Genomic DNA, 12,725 nt, shown 5'->3' with positions numbered 1-12,725 from the left:
GAGAGGCTGGTCTCTGGAAGGGAGTTTGGGTGGGGGGAGGAGGTCTGGGGTGCAGGCCCTGGGCTGGGGATTGGGGTGCAGGAGGGGTGCAGGCTCTGGGGGGAGTTTGGGTGCAGAAGGGGTGAGAGGCTGGTCTCTGGGTGGGCGTTGGGGGGGGGGAGGGGTTCTGGGGTGCAGGCTCTGGGATGGAGTTTACAGCGCTGTAACAAGGGCGAGGCGAGTGAGGCACTTGCCTCGGGCGCGGAAAGTGGAGGGGCGCAGCTCTACCCCGATCAGCGGCGCTTCGGCGGCAGCTCTACCGCTGCTGCTTCTTCAACGGCAATTCAGCGGCAGGTCCTTCCCTCCGACAGGGACTCAGGGACCTGCGGCCAAAGAGCCTGGAGCCGGCCCTTGCCTCGGGCACAAAAATTCCTTGTTATGGCTCTGGGAGTTTGGGTGCCGGGTGCAGGCTCTGGGCTGGGGCAGGGGCGGGGGGAACAGGAGGAGGGGTGGGGGTGCAGGCTCTGGGAGGGAGTTTGGGGGCTGGAGGGTGGGGAAGGAAGGTGTGCAGACTCTGGGAGGGGCCGGCAGCCTCTGGAGTGAGCAGGCAGATGCTGCTCAGCTCCGCTGCACTGCTGGGGCCCCTGGGGGGGAGCACCTGGGGGGCAGCAGGTGGGGCCAAGGGAGTGACCCGGTCCCAAAACTGCTGGAGCCCCACGGGCGAGACCTGGGAACCAGGGCTGCCAGCCAGACAAACACCTTTAAGAGGAGGTGTCCCTCTGCCTGTCAAAAACTGATCTTCCTCCTTCAGTTCAGTGACAGCCTGAATTGTTCCTTATCCCGGCAGAGCCAGAGGGTTGAAAGCAGCAACATCAAACCCCTGTGTAGCTCGCAGGAATGGACATAAACGCTCCCTGGTATCTGAGGAGATGTTCAGCTTTGCCCTTGGTCAACTACAAGGCTAAGGGAAAGGAGGTGGTGCCATATATTGAAACACGACACATCATAGTTATGCCCACGGTGCCTGCAAAATCTTTTGATGTACTTCTTCTTATCAGCCGTGCATTGTTTTCTCTGGAGCCTAGGCCTTGACCAAGAAATATGTACTTTGCTAAAATAATCGACTGCCCCTGGTGAAGGCAATGGACTTGACACCCACTGGGGTGTCCCTACACAGGTACAAGTACTAAAAACAGTGGCTGCCTTTTAGCCATAGATTTTAATCGGGGCAATAAATTGAAACAAACCCCTGTTAAATCATTTCTCAGCCCGAGTCCTTCACCCACATACCCTAGAGCATTGGGCCAGCATGTGGACGTTTCATTTCTGACCTCAGTTTCACACAGAGACAAAATTTCCTTTGCACAGATCCATAAACATCAAAACCTCCCTGTGTCTCTGGTCTGAGACAGGGCATTCGATGCCAGTGAACCTTTTTCTCCTGCAATGGCGACAGTCAGACAGAGGGGTCATGGCACCTGCATCCCTGCCAGGGAGATATTGGCTCGGCTCTTTCTTTCTGCTGCTGTTGTTAGTCCATGAAACATCAAGGTGGAATGCAAGGCTGAGTTCACGCGCCAGCCCTCTGAAAAATTTCAGTGCCCCAGAGAAATCCTGCCCCCTGCTATTGGAACGATGTGCTGGAGATTTGACTAGGAAAGGGACTGTCTGAATTGTCAGAGTGGGGAATGAACAACAATCTACAGCAACGTCGTTCACACAAACACACTCTCATGCTGCTCCAGCCGGAAGGGAAATGGGCAGGAATTCTCGCTGTTGAGCCCAGAACACACTTACACTGATGCGCAGCCGTGAGTGTGCTGGGGAAGCTGGTCTGAGCAAACAATTTGAAGTGACAATTCAGTGAGAACAAAATCATCATGCAGTGTAATGGATCCATGTCAAGTAGTTGTGGCTGAGTGGTTAAGGCGATGGACTAGAAATCCATTGGGGTCTCCCTGCGCAGGTTTGAATCCTGCCAACTACGCAAGTGCTGTTGTTGTTATTATTGTAGTCTTAGTGCCTGAGCATCCACAGTGCGAACTGGAGATAAATCTAGTTTCACTCTGTCTACACTTAAAACTCTGCTGTGGCACTGCTATAGCACTTTGGAGTAGACAGTGACTGGAGGGATTTTCCCATCCCTGTAATAGCTGCATGGGCAGAACAGTTCTTCCTTTTCTTTAGCACTATCTAACCCAGGGTTAGGTCACCTTAACTATATGGGTTTGTGGGGGGGTTCACACCTTGGGAGACATCGCTTTGCCAGTTCAGTGCCCAGCGTACACCAGCCCTTAGATCCCTCTGGGTATTTCAATGCAGGCACTGACCTGTGAGAGGAAACCATCAGCTCACAAACACAGAGACTGAATTTCCCACATTTAATCTCACTGCACTTTCCAGAAAGTCACAAAATTCAATTCATTCTTGCTAGGACAGAGAAAAAATAAGTGACATTAAGTTTTTGGCTTGATTAAATAAAATTAAGTGTTTAATCAATATAGTAAAAAAATCTGTACTGATTCCTCTAACTAACACCATAGCGTGAAATAGGAACAGAGACAAATCTTGTCAGTGACGACTAATTTCACAAATGATCTTCCCATTATTAATTTCCACATTGCCCCTATTGGAGGTCTGGGCATCTCCAGTGTCATTGCTCTGCGTTCACCTTCCCCTAGAATTGTTCTCGGACATTCGACTTCCTCTGCGGCATGGGGCTCGGGTCACTTGCTGGAGGATTCCCTGCACCTTGAGGTCTTTAAGCCACAGTTTGAGGACTTCAATAACTCAGACATAGGTTAGGGGTTTGTTACAGGAGTGGGTGAGTGAGATTCTGTGGCCTGCATTGTGCAGGAGGTCAGACTAGATGATCATAATGGTCCCTTCTGACCTTAAGTCTATGAATCTAGTCCCAAATTTGGAAAACTGTGCAGTTCAGAATGTGAATAGTGACCCCGTCTCCTTCCTGCACCTGCTCTACATTGCTCCACAGCAGCTTCTCCACCTGCAGAGTCACCCCAGCACTGCAGTGCAGCCGCCCAGGGTTCAGCAGGGGCCCCTGGCAAGGACAGTGGGTGCAGCTAACAGCCCAGTGTGCCTGGCCCTGAGGCAGCTGTAAAAAAGCAACACACCCCCCCCAGAAGTACAGAGACTGATTTCCCCAACTATAACATCATGACCCCCTGTAGAAAGCCACACGTCAGTTGTATTTTCACAGGGAGATGCAAAAATCAAGTGACCAATTTTTAAGTTGAGTAAATAAAGTTGAGGAGATAGTTATTAACCTCACAAAAATATACTAAAGATCCCTCAACATAACACCTGAAGGTGAAATATGAACAGAGACAAACCTTGTCAGCAAAGGCTCATTTCCCAAACGATCCTCAAAATGTTACTAATTCCCACCCCTCCTCCACAGGAGCTCTGTGCAGTGTAACTGTTCTGCAGGCAGCTTCCCATTGAATGCTGTTGTGGGACATTCCCAGGCCTGGAAATGTACCAACGACAGAATTTGAAGAGCAAACCTGGCTCCCCGCACCAGGCGGGATTTGAGTGTTTTGTCCCTGTCACTTAGTCTTTGTCAATAGTACAGATGCCAGGGACAGGACTCCAGGCTCTGCTTGAGGGATCCTGGCACAGGGGCTGGGGGGGAGAAAGGATGGTAGATTCTGACCTGGAGAGGAGGTAATAAGTGAAGCGGGCATTTTTTATTAGCCCTCTCCTGAGGGTCCCCAGGGCTGGAATTCTACATTCCACAGGCCAAATGAGGGGGTGAAGCCACTTGGTTAATGAAAACCAGGGCTCCAGGTGAGGCTTGAACTCACAACCTCAGCATAGCTCCTCTCAGCACTGCCCTATAAGTACTGTGCGCAAACCAATTGCGCCCCTGGAGCACCTGTTAATTAGGATTCTCTGAGAGCCCTAGGTTGATACAGGCGACGGGTGACCCCAAAACATTCTCAGTGGGGCTGAGAGCAGGTAGCGACAAGTGTTGGTACTCGGTGGGGTGGATTCTTCTTAAAGCTTCCAGGCACCATTTGACCCTTTTGTTCTTCCCTGTGTAATAACAGAGCTGGTTAAGACTCAATGGAGAGTCTTGCTGCAGACCAACAGATCTGAAATCACTGATAACCAGCTCTAAGCATTAGTCCTGCTTTGGGACAGTGTCTCTCATGCAAGAAACTGCCCAGTCTGCGCTAGCAGTGAGGCTCCCTCTCTAACAGCTGAAATCAGGGAGAGCTGTGTGAAGTGCAGGGCCCCAGGGGTGCCTGAACAGGGGGAAACAACACCCCAGGTGCCCAGAAGAGGAGAGGTGTGTTGGGCTCCCGCCTGGGACTCTGCCTCCCTCCTGCCTAGCCCTGACTGTGAAGCCTGGCCCTGGCCCTCCTTCCTTTAAATGCCAGAACAAGAGGAAGAGTGTGACAGCTGCAGGGACCAAAGTTGTGGGCATCAGGTGAAGCAGCGAGAAACAACCATATGATCAATCCACAGGAATCTCTAGCCAGACTGTTAAGTTCCAGGACCCCAACCTATAGCCGCCAGCCCATTGAACCAGCCAGACCAAAGACCTATCTCCAGTGGCCATCAGTCACCCAGCAGGAGGGGAAAAAACTCACTCTAGTTCACCTTGACAGAGGGTAGCCAAGCAAATTGAGCTCCAAGGCTTTGCAGCAAACTAACATATCTCCAGAAGGTCCCACTGAGATTTAAACTCAGATTCCAGGATTCAAAGTCCTGAGTGCTGCTTATTACACTATGGGACCTGCTGCTATGTCATTTTCTAGACCTCTGTGACTCTTGGCTGGTTTGCACTCTGCAATTATTGCTTCCCACCAGCAGCTTCCTCTCGCAGGACTCTCTCTCCTCCTCCAGTGACTGTGGTCCTGCACTACCAGATCCGTCGGTCCTGCCCTGAGTCCCTGCATCCCCCTGCTTTGTCTCCATTCCCTGCAGGCTGCAAAAATGTCAGGGGAGTCTGCTCCTCCCTTCACTCGATGCTCCCGCTCATATCAGCCAACTGCAGCCTCATCTCCTGGAACTCAGGCAGCTGTCACTTGATCGTACAGTCACACGCTGACTGGCTCCCCTGCCTGGATGGTCTTGTGGAAATCCCACAGGTGACACTGCAGGACTTTGCACTGTTGGTTTCTTTAATGTTGTGGGGTTTCCCCAGCCGCCGGAACAAAGCAGCCAACTCCTCCCTCACCGACTCCCACCAATCCCCCTGTTAATCACAGAACCCTCTGATGCTTTCCCGTTCTGCCAACACCTCCAGGCCTCGCCCCCCTGCTCCTTTATCTTGCAAGCTCTGGATGTTCAGCTTCCAATGTCCTCTGCCCTGGGTCAGGGAATTGCCCACATTGAGCACACGGTGAGAGCTGCGTGATCCGAACAGTCCATTGGCACCACCCTGCACTGGGCTGTCGACGTGCTCTCCTTCACGGAAATCCGGTCAATGAGACTCCTGGCCTGTCCCCGCAGAAAGGTGTATCCCCTCTGCGGCTGGTGTGAGCTCGGGTCAGAGGAATAGGAGGCTACTGCCTGCCCTCTACTGGTTCACTGTGCAGAAACACGTTCTCTAAGCCGACCTCGCTACAGACCTGAGCCAGGTAGTGCTCATCATAGAAGAGTTTTCTCTGATGGTTGGGAAAACAGGACCAGCAGTCCTCAGGCCGGTGCAACAATTGAAATCCCCCCCCCCCCCCGACACCAAACACCATGCGGTCTAGAAGAAGGGAGCCAGTTCCTTCATAGAACTTTCCTTTCATGTCTTAATTGGGGACCATACACACTAATATAGCCGTAACCGGTGCCATGGAGCACAAAGCCCACCAGTAATGTCCTCCCTGGTCGGAGCTCCACCACCTTCTGTACTCACACTGCGAATGTGAAGAACAAGACTCCAACCCCATCATTCTTCAGTGGCCTGGAGGACCAGAGATGGGCCCTTCCTCCAATCACCCTCTGCCCGTCAAGCTACCCTAGAGTTGTTAATGTGCATTTCCTGAACACCCACCATGTCCAAGCCCAGCTACTCCAAGACACTGAACATCAAGTGCCTCCTCCTGGGCCCGCAAATCCCTTCCACATGGCCAATTTCACACATGCCCCTTCCCTGGTACTGCCCTCCCTCAGCTGCACAGAAGAGTTTTCATCCTCTATACCTGCCTGTCACTGCCCAGCACCCCCTCTAGCACTCTCTTCCTGCCATATTGGGTCCACCAATAACTCACTTAGGAGAGACAGCTCCTGTCCCTCATTGTTAAATGTCAGGCCAGCCAATTAGGGGTGGAAGCCCACATTATCTTTTCTTACTGCAGAGCCCAAGCTCAGGGACTCACCTTGGGTGCAGGGACCACTGTGCTCCCAGAAAACAAGCTGCCACTGTGCAAAGAGGGATGAAAGAACCTGCCAAAGCCTGGGATTGAACCAGGGACCTTTAAATCTTCAGTCTAACGCTCTCCCAACTGAGCTACTTTGGCAACTCTATAGCAGTGTTTTGGCCTGTTGCTTCTCTGCCCGAGATATTTTTGCAGCAGTTGCACACAAAAAGGACGTCATTGTGAGCGGCCCATGAAGACAAGACTCGCTTTGGCCTGCCTTGCTCAGCTTGACTTGCTGCCTCACCCCGTTCCTGCCCTAGTGCCCGGGTTGACCTGGTGGTGGAAGAGGACTGGGGGCCAGTGGCGCGGGGAGGAAGTTGAGCTGGACCCTGAGCTAGACTAGACCCTGGCGGTGAGAGTCTGGCCACCACCTGCCGCCCCACCCTGTTGTCCTGGCTTCCCCCACTGGGCGTCATTTCGGGAGGGAAGTGGGGCTTCTGCCTCCCCTCCCCGATTTTCACACCGCAGAGGAGTGCGAACAGGAAAACGAACGGCTGCTCCACACCCCCACTGGAGGAACCCGACGCCCTTAGCTGCTCCCCTTGCTCCCCCCCAGCTGTGCTACTGAGTGGAAGTGTCCTGTGCCCATCACACAGAGGTCGATTAATCAAAACCCTCTTCTGCCAGCACCAGGCCTCCTGCTTCTTACACTGGGCCTGCAAGCGAGGGGGCGGCTGGCACAGCGCCAAGAGTCTAACCTGTGTGGCAGGAGGCGGCTGACGCCCGCAGCCTGCTGGGAGCTCCCAGAAGTTATTAATGGACAGAGACTCCTCAATGCCCTTAGTAACAAGGGTTTGGGGGTCACCGAGGCCAGTAAGGGGGTCACTATGTCGGCCTTATAACCCTGGGTGTCAGGTCACTGTGCAGCTTTGATCTAGAGCTCGGATCCCAACAACCGACCAGCAGCCCACAGCCTCCCCCTGGGTCTGCCCCACCTGGTTACTCCTTACAGGCCGACCTTACCCCCCTTCCAGCCCCGGATTCACCCCCTAATCATCCTACTGCCACTCAGAGCCACAGCCGTGGAGGTGCTGAAGGAGGGAGGGGTGACTCTAGGGTGGGGTTCTTCTCTAACGATGGCTGGCAGAAAGGTGGTGCTCTGCTCTGTCAGCAACCTGCCCAGGTGCCTCGCTGCCAGGGGATGCAGACGTTTCTGTAAGGCCATTAAATGGGGTATTTGGCTTCTGAGTGAATGTGAGGAATGTGCAATCCTGAGAGGGAATTTCCATCCTTCTTTTTACTGCTCTTCAGGGCCCCAGGCCTAGGAGACAGCCCTCTTGGTTGACCTACTGGCCCAAAGTCATGTTGGCCACGTTGGTCTTTCCCCAGGAATGCCGAAGGGTGGGCCTGAGGGGGAGGGGGGTGCAACATCACACCCTCCTCCTGAACTTACTGCCAGAGGCTTGGACACTGTCCATGGCGGAGGCAGGATGCCTAAATTCCCTGCTTGTCTCTGGTCACACCCCCTTTCAGTACCTTTAAACTGTATGATGTCCTACATGGGTGGTCTAGCAAGGTACGGGGTTCCTGGTCCCCGGCTGCCTGAAAACAGGTCAGGGTGTAGCATTGCTAACAGAGTGCAGACAGCAATATCTGTTAACGTGTAGGTGTCTTGGCATTTAGCCACCAATGTGCCTCGGTTTCCCCTCCCACACAGCAGCGTAGGCCTGTTATGCTTTTGCTGCTGTGCCAAGCTTCCAGCCTGTTTACAGGTATGAGTTGAAAAGAAACAATGCTTGTGGGACTGTCTTGTCACCATCCCTAGCATGTACAAAAGTTTTTCCCCACAAATCAGGTATGTCCCACATCTTTAAAGGGTTTACCACTAGTATTAGCTCCTTGGTCTTGATGACGTTGCCAAAGACCCCCAGTTTAACAGCAAAGCTACAGCGGTCAGGTTTTGTTCACACAATTTAGCTTGTTTAGTGTCTATTACATTTCCCAATTCCTTTGTGTACCCTTATAAATGCTCTGATGCAGATTGTTCTGCCTCTTTGGAGAAGGTTTTTAATTCAGGCATGTGTTTGAGGTGTTGGCAAGGAAGGGTGCACTGCAACCATGCCTGCCCTTGGCACAAATCACACATTCCTTCAAAGCTTGTAATGCCTTTTCCCTTCACCCACGTATCTAAGGCCTGGTCTACACTAGGACTTTAATTCGAATTTATCACCGTTAATTCGAACTAACCGCTCAACCGTCCACACCAGGAAGCCATTTAATTCGAACTAGAGGGCTCTTTAGTTCGAATTTGGTACTCCACCCCGGCAGGTGGAGTAACGCTAAATTCGACATGGCTAGCTCGAATTAGGCTTGGTGTGGATGCTAATCGAACTTAGCAGCTCCGGGAGCTATCCCACAGTGCACCACTCTGTTGACGCTCTGGACAGCAGTCCGAGCTTGGATTCTCTGGCCAGCCACACAGGAAATGACCCGCGAAAATTTGAATTCATTTTCCTGTCTGGGCGGTTTGAATCTGACGTTCTGGTTGCACATCGGGGCGAGCTCCGCAGCACCTGCAACGATGCAGAGCTCTCCAACAGAGGAGTCCGGGCAATCCCAGAATAGAAAGAGGTCCCCAGCATGGACTGACCGGGAAGTCCAGGATCTGATCGCTGTGTGGGGCGAGGAGTCTGTGCTCTCGGAGCTGCGCTCCAACAAGCGGAACGCGAAGACCTTCGAGAAGGTCTCTAAAGCCATGAAAGAGAAAGGATACAGCCGGGATGCGATGCAGTGCCGCGTGAAAGTGAAGGACCTAAGACAAGGGTATCAAAAAGTCAGAGCGGCAAACGGACGCTCCGGAGCCCAGCCCCAGACATGCCGCTTCTACGAGGCACTGCATGCCATTCTCGGTGGGTCTGCCACCAGTGCCCCACCAGTGACGGTGGACTCCGAGGATGGAATAGTGTACCAGGACAGTTCCTCCTCCATGTTCGCCGATGGGGAAGATGAGGAAGGGTCTTTTGAGGACGGCGCAGGCGACATCGAACCCACTCCCGCTTTCCCTGACAGCCAGGATCTCTTCATCACCCTCACAGAGATCCCCTACCAACCGTCCCCGCCCGTTAACCCGGACTCGGAATCAGGGGAAGGATCAGGCGGTAAGTGCTACAAACAGGGAAACATTTATTTTTTTAAGAAACAGGGATATATATAAAAAATAGAAATACTATATAAAATTTTTAAATATGAAACTATACAAACAGCAGGTCTACACATATAGCAATGGAGCAATAGTCCTCTGGGGACAGTTCAAAAAAGCTCTCAGAGAGCAGCTGGAAAAGCCTCAGCAGGAGGTTCCTTGGTAGAGGTGCCTTGTTGGGTGCTCCGTTGAAGCACACTCTTCCGCGCCAGGCCATCCTCAGGTAAAGGGGGACCATCGCCTCGACGAGCATGGCAGCGTATGGTCCTGGTCTGTGCAGGGCTTCTGTTAGCATCCGCTCTCTCTGAGTCCGCCTGACACGCCTCAGGGTGATGTCGTTGTGGAAGTGCTGCATCTAATTAGTGGAATTAGTGTACTGTTACTATTGTGAATGGTAGACTTTTACTTTGCATAAGAACGACCCTCGCTTAACAGAGTTTTACTTTGCATAAGAATGACCCTCGCTTAACAGACTTTTACTTTGCATAAGAATGACCCTCGCTTAACAGCCACGTGTTGGAGGCCACAGAGGAAAAGCATACAGTGATCTTTCCCGTGCACTGGCGGGAGGGGCCGCAAAACGGTCATCTTTTCTGCTTTGCACATTGCCTCCAGCAGGAGAGCACAGCTAAGCACTAACTGATAAGCACTCTGTACTGTAAGGCTTACCAGGACTTTGTGCAAGAGGGATGCAGCTGTCTCTCCTCGCTTGTGCGCTATCCAGTGCAATGGCGCCGCCAATGAGAGCGTATTCCGAAATCTCGCACTAGTTCTGAGATCTCCTGAGACTTGGTTCCCTCTTTGGTCTTCTTAACTGAAACTGACTAGACTGTGTTTACTGTTGGCAAACATGTATTTGTTCAAGGAAATCACCTACTTTTTCGCATCACACAGCTTCGGCTCCTTCCCGGACTGCCCGGCATCCCTGCAGAGGCTGGCTCAGATTAGACGCCGAAAGAAAAAGACTAGGGACGACATGTTCCAGGAACTGATGGCCAGCGACAGAGCGGAGGCGGCAGAGCAGAGACAGTCGAGGGAGAGCCTGTGTCAGCAGCATCGCACACACCTGGAACGGGAGGATAGGTGGCGGCAGGAAGACCAGCAGGCGACTCAAATGCTGCTTGGTCTAATGAGGGAGCAAACGGACACGCTCCGTCGCCTTGTAGATGTTCTGCAAGACCGCAGGCAGGAGGAGAGAGCCCCCCTGCAGTGCATCTGCAACCGCCCTCCAACGCCAGGAAGTCCTGTCCCCCCCTCACCCAAAGTTACAAGACGGAGGGGCGGTAGGGGCCGTGAGAACTGTCCCTGCACTGCAGCACACCGATAATGTTCGAGACAACTCTCGCGCTGTAAATTTGTACAAGCTCTTTCCTTACAGCATCAACCAGTCCCAACTCCAAGTTCAAACCCCCCACTGTGTACTACATTATTAAAAGCGGTTTGGTGTTACTGACTGTTTCCGTCACGTTTCTGGTCTCAGAAGACTTTCTGTTGTTGTGTGTGTGTGGGGGGGGAATTGTAATTTCAGTGCATAGCCCACAGTGCCATGCTACAGACTTGGCTGTAGGGTCAACTGCAGGGCACACACAGACTGCAGTCACTAGGCACCAGGGACAGTCTGTGTGGTGTATGCTGCCCCGGGTCTTTCCTTGATGTGTATGCTTGTGCAGGGTCCTGGTGCCTGCCATCCCCGAATGTAAAGGCAGGCTTCCCTTCACATGCACTTGGACCGTAGTCACGATCCTCCCCGGTGCCCTGAGCCCCAAAAAGAGACCTCATCCAGGGGCAGATACTCACCCTTCCCCCACACCCCTCACCCCTTCCAACGCCCAAACCCACAGCCGTCATGTTATCCCCTATCCAAAGACGGCACCCCTAGCCCCTTCCTGCAAACCCACCCATCAGTGCACACCTTACCCAGCACAGAATGCTTCCATGTTTCAACCAAGAAACAGAAATGCAAAGTCAACGAAAGATTTATTATTAATTACTAAAACATGTCCTTAGTTTTAAAACGTCCTTCGGAAGTGGGGGAAACTTGGTTTATGATCAGGCTCTCTTAAAATCAAGTGGACAGTCACAGGTTACCCTGCTCTGCGAGGAAACTCGCTTTCAAAGCCTCCCTGATGCATATCGCTTCCCGCTGGGATATTCTCTCAGCACGGGTGTCTGGCTGATCGTAAACAGCAGCCAGGCGATTTGCCTCAACCTCCCAAGCGGCCAAAAAGGTCTCGCCCTTGCTCTCACAGAGATTGTGGAGCACACAGCAAGCAGCAATAACTACGGGGATAGTCTTTTCGCTGATGTCCGAGCGAGTCAGTAAGGTCCGCCATCTCCCCTTGAGACGTCCGAAAGCACACTCCACCACCATTCTGCACTTGCTCAGCCGGTAGTTGAAGAGTTCCTTTTCACTGTCCAAGGCGCCTGTATAGGGCTTCATGAGCCAGGGCATTAGCGGGTAGGCCGGGTCCCCGAGGATCACTGTAGGCATCTGCACATCCCCAACCGTTATTTTGTGGTCCGGAAGAAAGTACCTGCCTGGAGGCGTCTAAACAGACCAGAGTTCCTGAACACACGCGCGGCCATGAACCTTGCCCGCCCACCCGGCGTTGATGTTGGTAAAACGTCCCCTATGGTCCACCACAGCTTGCAGCACCATTGAAAAGTAGCCCTTTCGGTTAATGTACTCGCTGGCCTGGTGGGCTGGTGCCAGGATAGGGATGTGAGTCCCATCTATAGCCCCACCGCAGTTTGGGAATCCCATCGCGGCGAAGCCATCTATGATGACCTGGACATTTCCGAGAGTCACTACCTTTGAGAGCAGTTGCTCAACGATTGCGTGGGCTACTTGAATGACAGCAATCCCCACGGTAGATTTGCCCACGCCAAAGTGGTTCGCTACTGACCGGTAGCTGTCTGGCGTGGCAAGTTTCCAGAGGGCTATGGCCACTCGCTTCTGCACACTCAGGGCTGCTCGCATCCTTGTGTCCTGGCACTTCAGGGCAGGGGACAGCAAGTCACAGAGTTCAAGGAAAGTGCCCTTACGCATCCTGAAGTTTTGCAGCCACTCTGTGTCATCCCAGACCTGCAGCACTATGCGGTCCCACCAGTCTGTGCTTGTTTCCCGGGCCCAGAATCGCTGTTCCACACCATGAACGTGACCCATTGCCACCATGATCTCCACTGCCCGGTGTACCCTGGTTTCTGAGAGGTCTGTGCCA

At 52.9% G+C, this 12,725-nt stretch overlaps 2 non-coding genes across 2 annotated transcripts; one reads left to right on the top strand and one right to left on the bottom strand.

The window, feature by feature from the left end:
• The first annotated feature begins 1,884 nt into the window (after positions 1-1,884).
• On the top strand, positions 1,885-1,966 carry TRNAS-AGA. The gene has a single exon. It is a non-coding gene; the product is annotated as a tRNA-Ser (tRNA).
• A 4,425-nt stretch (positions 1,967-6,391) lies between these two features.
• Positions 6,392-6,464, bottom strand: TRNAF-GAA. Its single transcript has one exon. It is a non-coding gene; the product is annotated as a tRNA-Phe (tRNA).
• Between the last annotated feature and the right edge of the window lie 6,261 nt (positions 6,465-12,725).

This window comes from Mauremys reevesii, linkage group 12 (genome assembly GCF_016161935.1).
Source record: "Mauremys reevesii isolate NIE-2019 linkage group 12, ASM1616193v1, whole genome shotgun sequence".
Taxonomy (NCBI): Eukaryota; Metazoa; Chordata; order Testudines; family Geoemydidae; genus Mauremys; species Mauremys reevesii.
This window is presented reverse-complemented; position numbering and strand designations above follow the sequence as displayed.